Source organism: Eschrichtius robustus, chromosome 6 (assembly GCF_028021215.1).
Source record: "Eschrichtius robustus isolate mEscRob2 chromosome 6, mEscRob2.pri, whole genome shotgun sequence".
Lineage (NCBI taxonomy): Eukaryota > Metazoa > Chordata > Mammalia > Artiodactyla > Eschrichtiidae > Eschrichtius > Eschrichtius robustus.
In genome coordinates this window covers 75,706,894-75,719,720 of record NC_090829.1, presented here as the reverse complement: position 1 = coordinate 75,719,720, position 12,827 = coordinate 75,706,894, and the positions used below count along the sequence as shown (strand labels likewise).

The window sequence follows — 12,827 nt, the reverse complement described above, 5'->3', positions numbered from 1 at the left end:
AGATAATGAGGACTGAAAGCTGAAATTTTATTAGAAACAAAGAATAGGCCAAATATAACTTTTATTCAGAAATAAAAAAGCATTTTATATAATAGCCTAAACACATTTTTAGGACTCAATAAATACCCTGCAAATAAATAAGCTATAAATATAAAAGCAGGACAATTAAAGAAACTCTAAATCTTCAGAAAATAACCAAGTATATTAATTCTAACCTGTGTTTACACAATTTTATCAAGGGATTACAAACATTACAGCATTTCTGATAATTCAGCATTTTCTAGTCCTTAGCCAGTCAGTAGCTTTGTTGCTAAACTAGTTACGAACAAAAAATCTATTTAAAATAATTTATTTCTACTAAGCTCTTAATTGCCTGCCTCAAAGTTTTGTTCCCAAGCATTCAAAAGAGCATATATGCCATTCCTCTCAGTTACTTAAAACTACTTTTAAATATATATTTTCTATAGTGTTAGTATCAAAAAGATAATAAAAGCCATAAAACTATATTATTGTGGTAGACACTATTAAGAACAGGTAAAGTAAAATAAAACTGTATCTGCACTACACTGCTATCACCATTCTACGTTCTTTACTGTATTCAACTTTTAGAATTTCCAACACAGTTCATAGGAATAAAGTTGAACAGAAACGACATGGTAAAGTCTATATATGGGAAATAAAAATGTCTTTAGACATTAGCGACTTTGGTATTACATTATGAGTCTTTTAAAGTTGACTGGATTTATCTAGTCCACAATCAAAACATTATTACTTATGTCATCACATAATAATGGTAACATATACAGCTGGACAAACGTTTTTGAGATGTTAATATTCTGTTGAAAACATTTTCACAGAAAGCCTACTCACCTTGCATCACTTTTTATTGAAAGCTCTAAATTAACGCTGTCACACATCAAAGACTATAACTAGGTATGTTAAAAGAGGGAGGAAACAAAAATAAAACAGTGAAGCAAGAAGGAAAAAGCAGCATGCCTCACTCCCACATACACACATCCCTCAAATGTACAAAATAATATAACCTGAAAGTCCGAATCTATAAACAGAAATTTTGTAATGTCTTTCCCATCACAACCTTTCCTCTACCATGGAAACCCAGAATTCCCCCTAACTCACCTGCCACATAGTCTCTGTCTCTGGAAACCTAATTCATTTAGCATCATCTACCAATTTCACTTATCCTTCCAAGTCTCTATCCCTCCTTCTCCTCTACCACCCCTCTCCACCAAAAATGGGGAAAAGAAAAGAATCTACCAGGCTGGAAACTACGACCCTGTAAGTACAAAAAGAAAGATATAAAGTTACTTGGGCAACCACCCAATGATCAGCTAAGATCTTCCTCTTTCCCTGCCCCACTTCCCCTACTTTAGAAGTGACTGAATATTCCTGCTTAGCAATTCCTCTATTTTAAGATTTTGCTGGCTAATTATTCCCTGATTATAATCACTTGTGCAGGGGCTTCCCTGGTGGCACAGTGGTTAAGAATCCGCCTGCCAATGCAGGGGACACAGGTTCGAGCCCTGGTCTGGGAAGATCCCACATGCCGCGGAGAAACTAAGCCCATGCGCCACAACCACTAAGCCTGCGCTCTAGAGCCCGCGAGCCACAACTACTGAAGCCCATGCTCTGCAATGAGAAGCAACCGCAATGAGAAGCCCGCTCACCGCAACTAGAGAAAGCCCACACACAGCAACGAAGACCCAACCAGCCAAAAATAAATAAATAAAATAAATAAATTTATTTTTAAAAAAATAATAATAATCACTTGTGCAGGTATAATCAAATTAAGACAAAATACAGATTAAGGAAGAAAATAAATGATATATTTTTCAGGGACCGTTAGCTACTACCCGTCCATTATTTAGTTCTGACAGACTGGCAGGATTTCAATGTATTTACCAGCAGGTGGTCTGATTCATTATTCAGGCCAACATTTTGGTCATTAACTGAATCAACATTTTTGATCAACTGATATGTATATGCAACACTATCTAAGATTCCTAAGACATGCATAAAATATCATGGTCTCTGCCCAAAGGAGTTCATAATCTAGCAAGGATGGTAAACATAACAAGAAATAATGTTAGTGATGATAATATAATGTGTTAAGCGCTATAACTGAAGTTTAAGCAATTTATCATAGGAAAATCAAAGCAGGGATCAATTAATTCTCCCTCTGTTACCTTTCCAAAAGAAAAGGAAGAAGTGACCTTTTAATGTTGGCTCCACATTTAAGAATAAAATGAATACCATATGCTTTGGACTTTGCTCAGTAGTGTTCCTAGGTCTTTGCAGATATTAACTAACTTAATACAAAAAACAAACCTATGAGGTTGGTGCTAATATTATTCACATTTCACAGAAGAAAAAACTGAAGGGTTAAGTAACTCACCAAAGGTTATAAAATTAGTAAGTGACAGAACCAAAGTCTTTATAATGGTTAGCAGGCACTCCACAATCTACTGTGCTATCACCTCTTCCTCCTCATCACTACCACCATGGCTTTAAGAATCCGAGAGGAAAAATGCTTCAAGTCCTTTAGCATCTTTTAACTAGATCATATTTGAAAGTAATTAGTTAAATTCTACTTTTACATTAGTTTTACTTTTGTGATTTAATAATGCTTTCTGAACAATGTTTTTTTAAAAAAAAAAAAGGTAAAGGAAAAAAGTTTGTTCCAGGCAAGAGATTTCTATGAATATGGTTAGAATTTCTACACAGTAACAAAGTAGACATATGTGTTCTTTTAATTTACACTACCTGCTTTGACAATTAAAGTTGTTAGAACTCAGAGTGTACTATTCATGACCAGATCCATCCTAAGGAGGAATGAAAGCTCCAAAAATTCAAACCACCCACCCCAGAAACTGCCCTAACCAGGTCTTTCTAGAACAATTTTCCATTTCTACCTTCACCAAAAATTAAGCCAAAATCTTATAAATTTCACAATCAATGTAGTTAACCCACTTGATTAAGAAAGAAAGTCCTACAAAGGGGTAATCAAATAAATTCTTAAAAAACAGTTGGCCGTGGGCTTCCCTGGTGGCACAGTGGTTGGGAGTCTGCCTGCCGGTGCAGGGGACACGGGTTCGATCTCTGGTCCGGGGGGATCCCACATGCCGCAGAGCGACTGAGCCTGTGCACCACAGCTGCTGAGCCTGCGCTCTGGAGCCGCGAGCCACGGCTGCTGGGCCCACATGCCACAACTACTGAAGCCTGCACACCTACAGCCCATGCTCTGTGGCAAGGGAGGACACCACAATCGGGGGCCTGTGGGCCGCACTGAAGAGTGGCCCCCACTCACCATAACTAGAGAAAGCCCGCGTGCAGCAGCGAAGACCCAACGCAGCCAAAGATAAATAAATAGATAAAATAAATTTTAAAAATAAAAAAAAAACCTTCACCATTTAAAAAAAAAAAAAAAGTTGGCCAAAGTGAGTAAAATAAAGGCACCAACTGAAAACGTTCACCTGCCCTTGACCTTTTTAAATCACCTAACCAGTAAACATTTGTCAAATAAGAAACCAACTCTCTACCCACGTTAGAAAACACAACAGTATAAGCATTTTTAGAAAATCCTTAGACTATAAACCACTAAAGAGACAAACCTAACCTTTAAATCCAAGTCACCTGTTGAGGAAAGACACCTTCCAAAAGCTAACCTTATCACAGAGGGGATGATAAACTATCAAGCAACTATGTAATCCTTCCCCAAATTCACCAATAGAAATTAGTTTTTAAGAATAGTAAACCACTAAACTCAAGGAAAAGCTGCTTTATTTTTACATGAATTTTTACTTGAATACATACCAATTTTGTAAATAATCATAAAATATTTTGCACTATGATGATCAAGATCACTCAGGTCAGTTTTCAAATGATCTCCTCAAAAACGTTACAAGCATGCTCTGATTAAAGTACTTCACAGTTTAAAAAGTGCTTTCAAGTGTCATATTTCACGGGACACCCCCTACACACACAATTACCTAGGCAGGTATTATTGTTTGCCTCCATTCTATAGATGATGAAACTGAGGTTCAAGAGGTTAAGTACCCATGGTTACACAACACCTGTCATGGCAAAGACTTCAACCAGATCCTCTGCCTCCAAATAAATGTCTACTTTAACATAGCACAACAGGAAAGGTCATTCCCGAGTTAAAATATTGATATATTTAATGTTACTCTTAACAATATTCTGAGAGTCAAAAATAAATAAACATCTTTGAAGTAAGGATAAGATCAATGAACATAAACTTTGAAATTAAAATGCTATCTACAGTAATAGTTACCATGTAAATAAACAAAAAATTAAATTCATCTGATTTTCATAACACAAAAATTATCCTACTGTAATAATAACTAAGGAAACCCTAGAAAAGATTATAGGAATACCCATTTGAAAATTAAAGTTTAACTATTTAAATTTTATTTTTAAGTGTCAATTCTTCATGAATAAGAACATGTTAAAATATTATTAAAAACCAAAAATAACAAGAGGGAACCGGAATTATTACTTCTAATATGAAATATAATTAAATACTCTCATTTAAAAACATGTAAATGGTCCATTAAAAAGCTCATTTTCTGACAATTTTACCTTATTCAATACTAGAGTCAGTCACTCTTATCTCCTCTAAAACACATGCCCAGAATTACATAAGGCACTAGACACAATGTAGAGGTGTGTCCACACATAAAAGAAATGATTTTTAATCTGATTAGAAATCTAAGATTTGCCATCAGAGTCAATCTGAGAGTACCTCAAGAAGTGGCTGCAAAGAAGCCCAGTGATTTCTCTGTAACTGCAGTAACTATATTAGTTTGAACAATTCATGTAACATGTGAGATTTTTTAAAAATAGTAGTAGTTGGGACTTCCCTGGCAGTCCAGTGGTTAAGACTCTGTGCTTCCACTGCAGGGGGGCACAGTTCGATCCCTGGTCAGGGAACTAAGATCCTGCATGCCGCACGGGGCAGCCAAATAAACAGTAGTAGTTGATTTAACAAGTTAACTCATCATTTAGAAGCACTAGCTTCTACTAATGTAGAATAGACATTTTCTTATTTGGGTCCAATTTACTCTCAATTAGAAAACTAGGGAATGTAAAAAGCAGGACATTTTATCTTTCCTTTTCAACCTATGAATTAGAAACAGATTAAACTGGCTGCATAATACAAGATTTTCCAAATTTGTTTTAAAAAATATTTACTAATATTAAAATACTATTATATATTACTGGAATTATTAAATACCTTAAATACAAATAATCCATAAACACATCTTTGAAGAAAATACCAGAATTCACAATTTCATTTTAATTTACTACAAAATTCAGTTTATGTGATAGATGCCTAGTAAATTGCATGCATCTATTCCCTGGCACCCTCTTGAACTGGTTATGACTGACCTTCCAAAACCTTCCTAGGGGTCCAGTACTGTGGTTTATAATTGAAGCAACATTGTGCTTAGAAGTTCACAAAGCACATGGCCATAAACCATTATTTTCAAAGCTGAAATAACTCGCTGGGTGGAGATGATGCAGGTTCACAAAAATTAAGGAATCTGAACTTCCAGTCTAGGTAAGATGGCATAGCTCTCTTTTTCCCTGCCCCTCCTCACTAAACACCATGTTAAACCAGGGGAATAACACCAGAGACAAATGAAAGAAAACTATGAAAACTGGTAAGCAGGCAGCTAACCAGTTTGGGACTCCAAGACTACAGAAACAGAAAAGCAGCAGAGTGTTTTATGTCCCCAGACCCAACAGAAGAAGGCAACCCAGACTGGCATTTCCTGACCACCAATTCAGCAACAGAAGGTAGACCAGACAGCCACACTCCTCCCCCAAACTAAACAGGAGTCCCTCTACAATATCAAGCAAGGGATATCAACTGGAAGCCCAGTCAACAACAAAGACCAGAAAGGGGAAGCAACTCTTCCATCCCCACATGACCTGAAACTCCTGTTTTCCACCTAGAAATACTGAGGCAAGTGGGCAGAACTCAGGGACCCAGCCAGTTCAAGCATCTCAGTTTGCGCCAAGACTCTCCCTCTCACCCAGAGACATGGGGACAGTGAAGAATTGGGGGTTTGAGGTGGGTACCAGGAGGAGGATCCCACCACAATCCTCTCCCATCTAGAGACACCCAAAAGCCTGATAGGAGGTAATGTCTTCTATTCTCTCAGGCAGCATCAGCAAGGACCAGTGGGAGCCCCAACAGCATCAGATAAACCAAGCCAACCACAAAGGCTCTGAAAATTAAACTGCCATTAGAACCAAAGTCATAAAAGTGGGCCAAGACCTGTACACTAAACCTAAACAGGGTGACCGCATGCTAAAATAAAAACTGTAAATAGGGACCAGAGCCTCCTAACATAATATATAACACAGAAAATGACACAAGAAAATCCCAACATGAGTGAGAAAGGATAATCAACCAAGGCCAATACAGAGATGAGTCAGATGTTGGAATTATTTGAAAAGAATTTTAAAGCACCATAATAAAATGTCTCAGCAATTAATTATAAGTTCTCCTGAAACACGTGAAAAGAATGGAAAATCTCAGCAAAGAAACAGAAGTTATAAAAAAGAAGCAAAAGAAAATTACAGAACTAAAAATTACAGAACTAAAAAGTACTATAACATGAAACTTTAAAACTTGCTAGATAGGCTCAATACAACCATGGAGATAACAGGGAAGAGAATCACTGAATTTGAGACAGAAAAACAGAATTAACCCAATCTGAAAAACAGATAGAAAAAAGACTGAAAAAAAAAAACTAATAGAGTCTTAGCAACCTGTGGGCCAATAACAAAAGATCCAACATTCTTATCACTGGAGTCCCAGAAACAGGAGAAACAGAGAGGGGCTGAAACAGTATTTAAAGAAAAGACGGCAAAAACCTTCTCATATGTGACAAATACAAACTTACAGATCCAAAAAAGTGAGCAAACCCAAAACAGGATAAACCCAAAGAAATTTACACCAGGACACATCATAATTAAATGTTCAAAAATTAAAAACAAAGAAAAAACTTTGAAGGCAGCCAGACAAAAATAACATATTACCTATAACGGAAGAACTGAAATGACACCAGATTTCTCATCTCAATCAAAGAGGCCAAAAAAAGTGGCAGAATATTTTTTGAATGCTAGAAAAATAAAAAAAGAACTGCCAACCAAGAATTCTATACCCAGTTGAAGCTACTCTTCAGGAATGTCTTAATCTATTCAGGCTGCCATAACAAAACACCACAAAATGGATGGCTTATAAACAATAGAAATTTACTTCTCACAGTTCTGGGGGCTGGAAGTCCAAGATCAGGATGCCAACATGGTCAGGTGAAGGGCCTCTTCCAGACTGCAGACTTCTGTCTGTATTCTTACATGGCAGAAAAGGGGCAAAAGAGCTCCCTCTTTTGTGACAGCACTAATCGCATTCATGAGAGCTCTCCCCCATGACCTAACAACCTCCCAAAGGACGCAACTCCCAATACCATCATATTGGGTATTAGGATTTCAACATTTACATTTCAGGAGAATTCATTCAGACCACAGAAAGGAACAAAGGAGAAATTTTTTAAAGCATTCTCAAAAGAAGAAAAACTAAAAGACCATGTCACTAGCAACCCTACCCATAAAGACCGGCTGAAGAAAATTTTCCAAACAAGAAAAAGAATAGAGGGGCTTCCCTAGTGGTGCAGTGGTTGAGAGTCTGCACGCTAATGCAGGGGACACAGGTTCAAGCCCTGGTCCAGGAAGATCCCACATGCCACAGAGCAACTAAGCCCATGCACCACAACTACTGAGCCTGTGTGCCTAGAGCCTGTGCTCCGCAGCACAGAGAGAAGCCCGCCACTGCAAAAAAGAGTAGCCCCGCTCGCCGCAACTAGAGAAAGCCCGCGCACAGCAATGAAGCTCAATGCAGCCAAAAATAAATAAATAAATAATGTTAAACATAAACAAATTTTTAAAAAAAGAAAGAAAAAGAATAGAAATACAAGTATACACAACAGGATATCTTTTCCATCATTAGTTTTCTAGATCATGCTTACTGACAGACACAAAAATTATACTACTACTGATACTTAAAACAATTATATTTAAAAGTCAAGTAAGTAAAAAGGTAAAAGAGAAGTAAAGTTTTCACACTTCAGTTGAAGTAGTAAAACACTGATACCAGGAGACTGTTATAAGTCATATATACATTAGGTAACAACTACAACAACCACTATGAAAACTATACCAAGACAGACTCAAAAACATTATAAATAAATCTTTTACAAATTATGAAAGAATCCTAAAAAATGTTCTAGTAATCTGCAGGAAGGCAAGAGAAGAGAAACAAAAAAATGAAAACCAGAGAAAATAAAACAAAAAACAAATAATAAAATGGCGATTTAAGTGCTAATATTTATCGATAATTACCTTAAATGCAGATGGTCTAAACAGACGAATCAAGAAAGACTGGCGGAGTAGATTTTTGAAATGCCCCACTATATGCTGCTAACAAGAAATTCAGTAACATACATTGAAAGTAAAAGAATGGAAAAGCTATGAAAACTCTTTTTTTTCCAGCAGAGAAGCTATATTAATAACACAACCAACCAATAAGGTCAGCTTGATATACATAGAATACTCCACCCAACGACAGCAGAATACATATTTCTTTTCAAGCACCCATGGAACATTCATGAAGACAGATCATATCCTGGGCCATAAAACAAGCCTCAACAAATCTAAAACAACTGAAATAATACAAGAGGTACATTATCTGACAATAATGGACTCAAACTAGAAATCAGTAACAAAGACAACAGGAAAACTTCTGAACACAAAACAATAAAGAACACTTTTTAAAAGTCCATGGGTCAAAGAGGAAATCTCAAAGAAAAAATTTAAATATATACATAAAAATGAATGAAAATAAAAACACAGCATGTCAAAATATGTGGGATGCAGCTAAACCAGTAGTTAGAAGGAAATTTATAGCACTAAATGCTTACATTAGAAAAGAGGAGGGACTTCCCTGGTGGTCCAGTGGTAAAGAACCTGCCTTCCAATTCAGGGGACGTGGGTTTGATCTCTGGTTGGGGAACTAAGATCCTATATGCCACACGGCAACTAAAACCTGCTCACCACAACTACTGAGCCCGTGTGCCACAAACTACAGAGCCCACGCGCCCTGGAGCCTGCACGTCACAACTACAGGGTGCACGTGCCCTGGAGCCTGTGCACCACAACTAGAGAGAGAAAACCCACACGCCACAACTTGAGAGAACCCGCGCCGCAATGAAAGATCCCACACACCTCAACAAAGACCCCGTGTGCCACAACTAAGACCCGATGCAGCCAAAAAAAAACGAAGAAAATAAACAAAAATCTTTAAAAAAAGAAAAGAGGAAAGATCTCAAATCAATAACCTAATGAGTTACCACAGGAAACTTTAAGAAAAAAAAAAAAGCAAAATATAAACCCAAAGCAAGCAGTAGAACAGAAACAATGAAGAGCAGAAATCAATGAAATTAAAAATAGGAAAATAGAGAAAATCAATGAAGCAAAAATTTTAAAAGCCTCTAACATGACAAATAAAAATAAAAAGAGAGAAGACACAAATCACCAATATCAAGATTGAAATAGGGATATCACTAAGATCGTACAGCACTTAAAAAGATAATAAGGGAATACTACAACAAATTTTACACTTTCAAATTGGACATTTAGAAGAAATGGACCAATTTATCAAAATCACATTACTAAAACTAAACCAAAATGAAACCAATAATCTAAATAATTCTATAACCATGAACTGGTTATAGAATAAATGAACTAGTCTATGAAATGAATTCTTAATTGACAAAGGGGCAAAAATAATTCAATGGAGGAAAGATAGCCTTTTCAACAAACAGTGCTGGAACAATTGGACATCCATATGCCAAGAAAAGAGTCTAGACCTAAACCTCACAACCACATACAAAATTATTTCAAAATGGATGATGAATGTAAACATAAAACTACAGAGTTTTTAGAATAAAAAAGAAGAGACCCTTCAAGACCTAAAGAAAAGGGTTCTTGGGCTTGGCACCAAACGCATGTTCCATAAAAGAAAATAAGCCAAACTTCATCAAAATAAAAAACATGTGCCCTATGAAAAGATGCTCATCATCACTAATGATTAGAGAAAAGCAAATCAAAACTACAATGAGGTACCACCTTACGCTAGTCAGAATGGCCATCATTAAAAACTCTACAAATAATAAATGCTGGAGAGGGTGTGGAGAAAAGGGAACCCTCTTACACTGTTGGTGGGAATGTAAATTGGTGCAGCCATTATAGAAAACAGTATGAAGTTTCCTCAAAAAATTAAAAATAGTTGCTATATGATCCAGCAATCCCACTCCTGGGCATATACCCAGACAGAACTATAATCTGGGGCTTCCCTGGTGGTGCAGTGGTTAAGAATCCACCTGCCAATGCAGGGGACATGGGTTCGAGCCCTGGTCCGGGAAGATCCCACATGCCGCAGAGCAACTAAGCCTGTGTGCCACAACTACTGAGCCTACGCTCCAGAGCCCGCGAGCCACAACTCCTGAAGCCCAGACGCCTAGAGCCCATGCTCTGAAACAAGAGAAGCCACCGCAATGAGAAGCCTGCACACCACAACGAAGAGTAGCCCCTGCTCACTGCAACTAGAGAAAGCCCACACACAGCAACAAAGACCCAATGCAGCCAAAAATAAATAATTAAAATAAATAAATTAAAAAACTATAATTTGAAAAGATTACATGCACCCCTATGTTCATAGCAGCACTATTTACAATAGCCAAGACATGGAAGCAACCTAAATGTCCATCGATAGATGAATGGATAAAGAAGATGTGGTATATATACACAATGGAATACTACTCAGCCATAAAAAAGAATGAAATAATGCCATTTACAGCAACATGGATGGACCCAGAGATTATCATACTAAGTGAAGTAAGTCAAAAAGAGAAAGACAAATATCATATGATATCACTTATATGTGGAATCTAAAATACTGAATACAACACAAATGAACATATCTACTAAACAGAAACAGACCCACAGACATAAAAAACAGACTTGTGCCAAGGGGGAGTGAAAAGTGGGGAAGGGATGGACTGGGAGTTTGTGATTAGCAGATGCAAACCAGTATATATAGGATGGATAAACAACAAGGTCCTACTGTCTAGCACAGGGAACTATATTCAATAACCTGTGACAAACCATAATGGAAAAGAATATGAAAAAGTATATGTGTGTATATATGTGTATATGTATATGTGTGTATATATATATACATATATATATATGTATGTATAATTGAGTCACTCTGCTATACAGCGGAAATTAACACAACACTTAAATCAACTATACTTCAATAAAATATGTTTTAAAAATGTGCCCTGTGAAAGACCTTCTTAAGAAGATGTAGCTTATCCTAGCTACAGGCTGAGAGAAAATGTCTGCAAACCATGTATCTGACAAAGGTCTTGTATTTAAAATATATGAAGAACTCTCAAATCTCAAAAGTTAAAAAAAAAACATTCTGATTAAAAAATGAGCAAAAGACATGTACAGACAACAAATAAGTACACACAAAGACGTTTAATATCATTAGCCATTAGAGAATGCAAATTAAAACTACAGTAAGATATCACTATACACCTATCAAAACGGCTAAAATAAATAGCAATAATAACAAATGCTGGCAAGGATGCAGAAAATCTCTTACATTGCTGATGGGAATGTAATATGATACACCACACTGAAAAACAGTTTGGAAGTTTCTTATAAAACTAAACATGGCCTCCCATTCAACCCAGGAAGCTCACTCTTGGGCATTTATCTCAGAGAACTATACATAAAATCCTGAACATGAATGTTCATAACCACTTTATTATTAATAGCAAAATACTGAATATACCAAAAGTCCTTCAACAGCTGAATGGTTACATAAAGTATGTATTAATATACCATTATAAACCATTCTTGAAAAGACAAAACTATAGAGATGGAAAATATGTCACCAGGGGACAGGGAGGGATTTTGGGGTAGGGTGCAAATATAAACGGTAGCAAGAGGGCTTTTCTTTGCGGTGATGGAATAGTTCTGTATCTTCGCTGTTGTGGTAGTTACATGAATTTATATATAGGAGAAAATCACACAGGACTATAAACACACAAATGAATTAGGATTGAAAAATGGTGAGAACTGATTAAGTTTGGCAATTCAGATAACAGTAGTGTACTAATGTCAATTTCCTAATTTTGATGTCTTATTCGAGCTTTAGAAGATGTCACCATTGGGGGGAAGCTGGGTAAAGTATACACAGGACTCTACTATTTTTGCAACTTCCTTTGAGTCTATAATTATTTCAAAATAAAGCTTTTTTTTTTTAATTATGTGAGATGGGAAATAGAGGGCAGAGATGCAGATGAAACAAGACTGTCTGTTAATTGCTAACTGTTGAGGCTAGGTCACTGGTACATAGAGGTTCCTAATACTATTGTATTTTTCATCTTTTTAAATTTTTCATATTAAAAGGTTAACAAAAATATAAGATGCTGTATATCAAAATATTAACAGCAGCTTCTTCCAGTTAGTGATTTTACTCTTCTTTTTGCTAATATGCATTTTAAATTTTTTCTATAAAATAAATTTCTTATATAAAACAATTTTTGAAGAAATCTTTGCTCATAGTCTTTTCTCCTACTTGTTTTTCTCATTTTTAAAAAGCAGCACCACAGAAAAAAATTTTAAACTTAAAAAGAACTCCA

At 36.2% G+C, this 12,827-nt stretch overlaps 1 protein-coding gene across 3 annotated transcripts in view; it reads right to left on the bottom strand.

Moving 5' to 3' along the window:
- Nucleotides 1–12,827, bottom strand: part of ZNF148 (zinc finger protein 148) — a 122,148-nt gene that overhangs the window by 91,312 nt on the left and 18,009 nt on the right. The window lies entirely within an intron of this gene.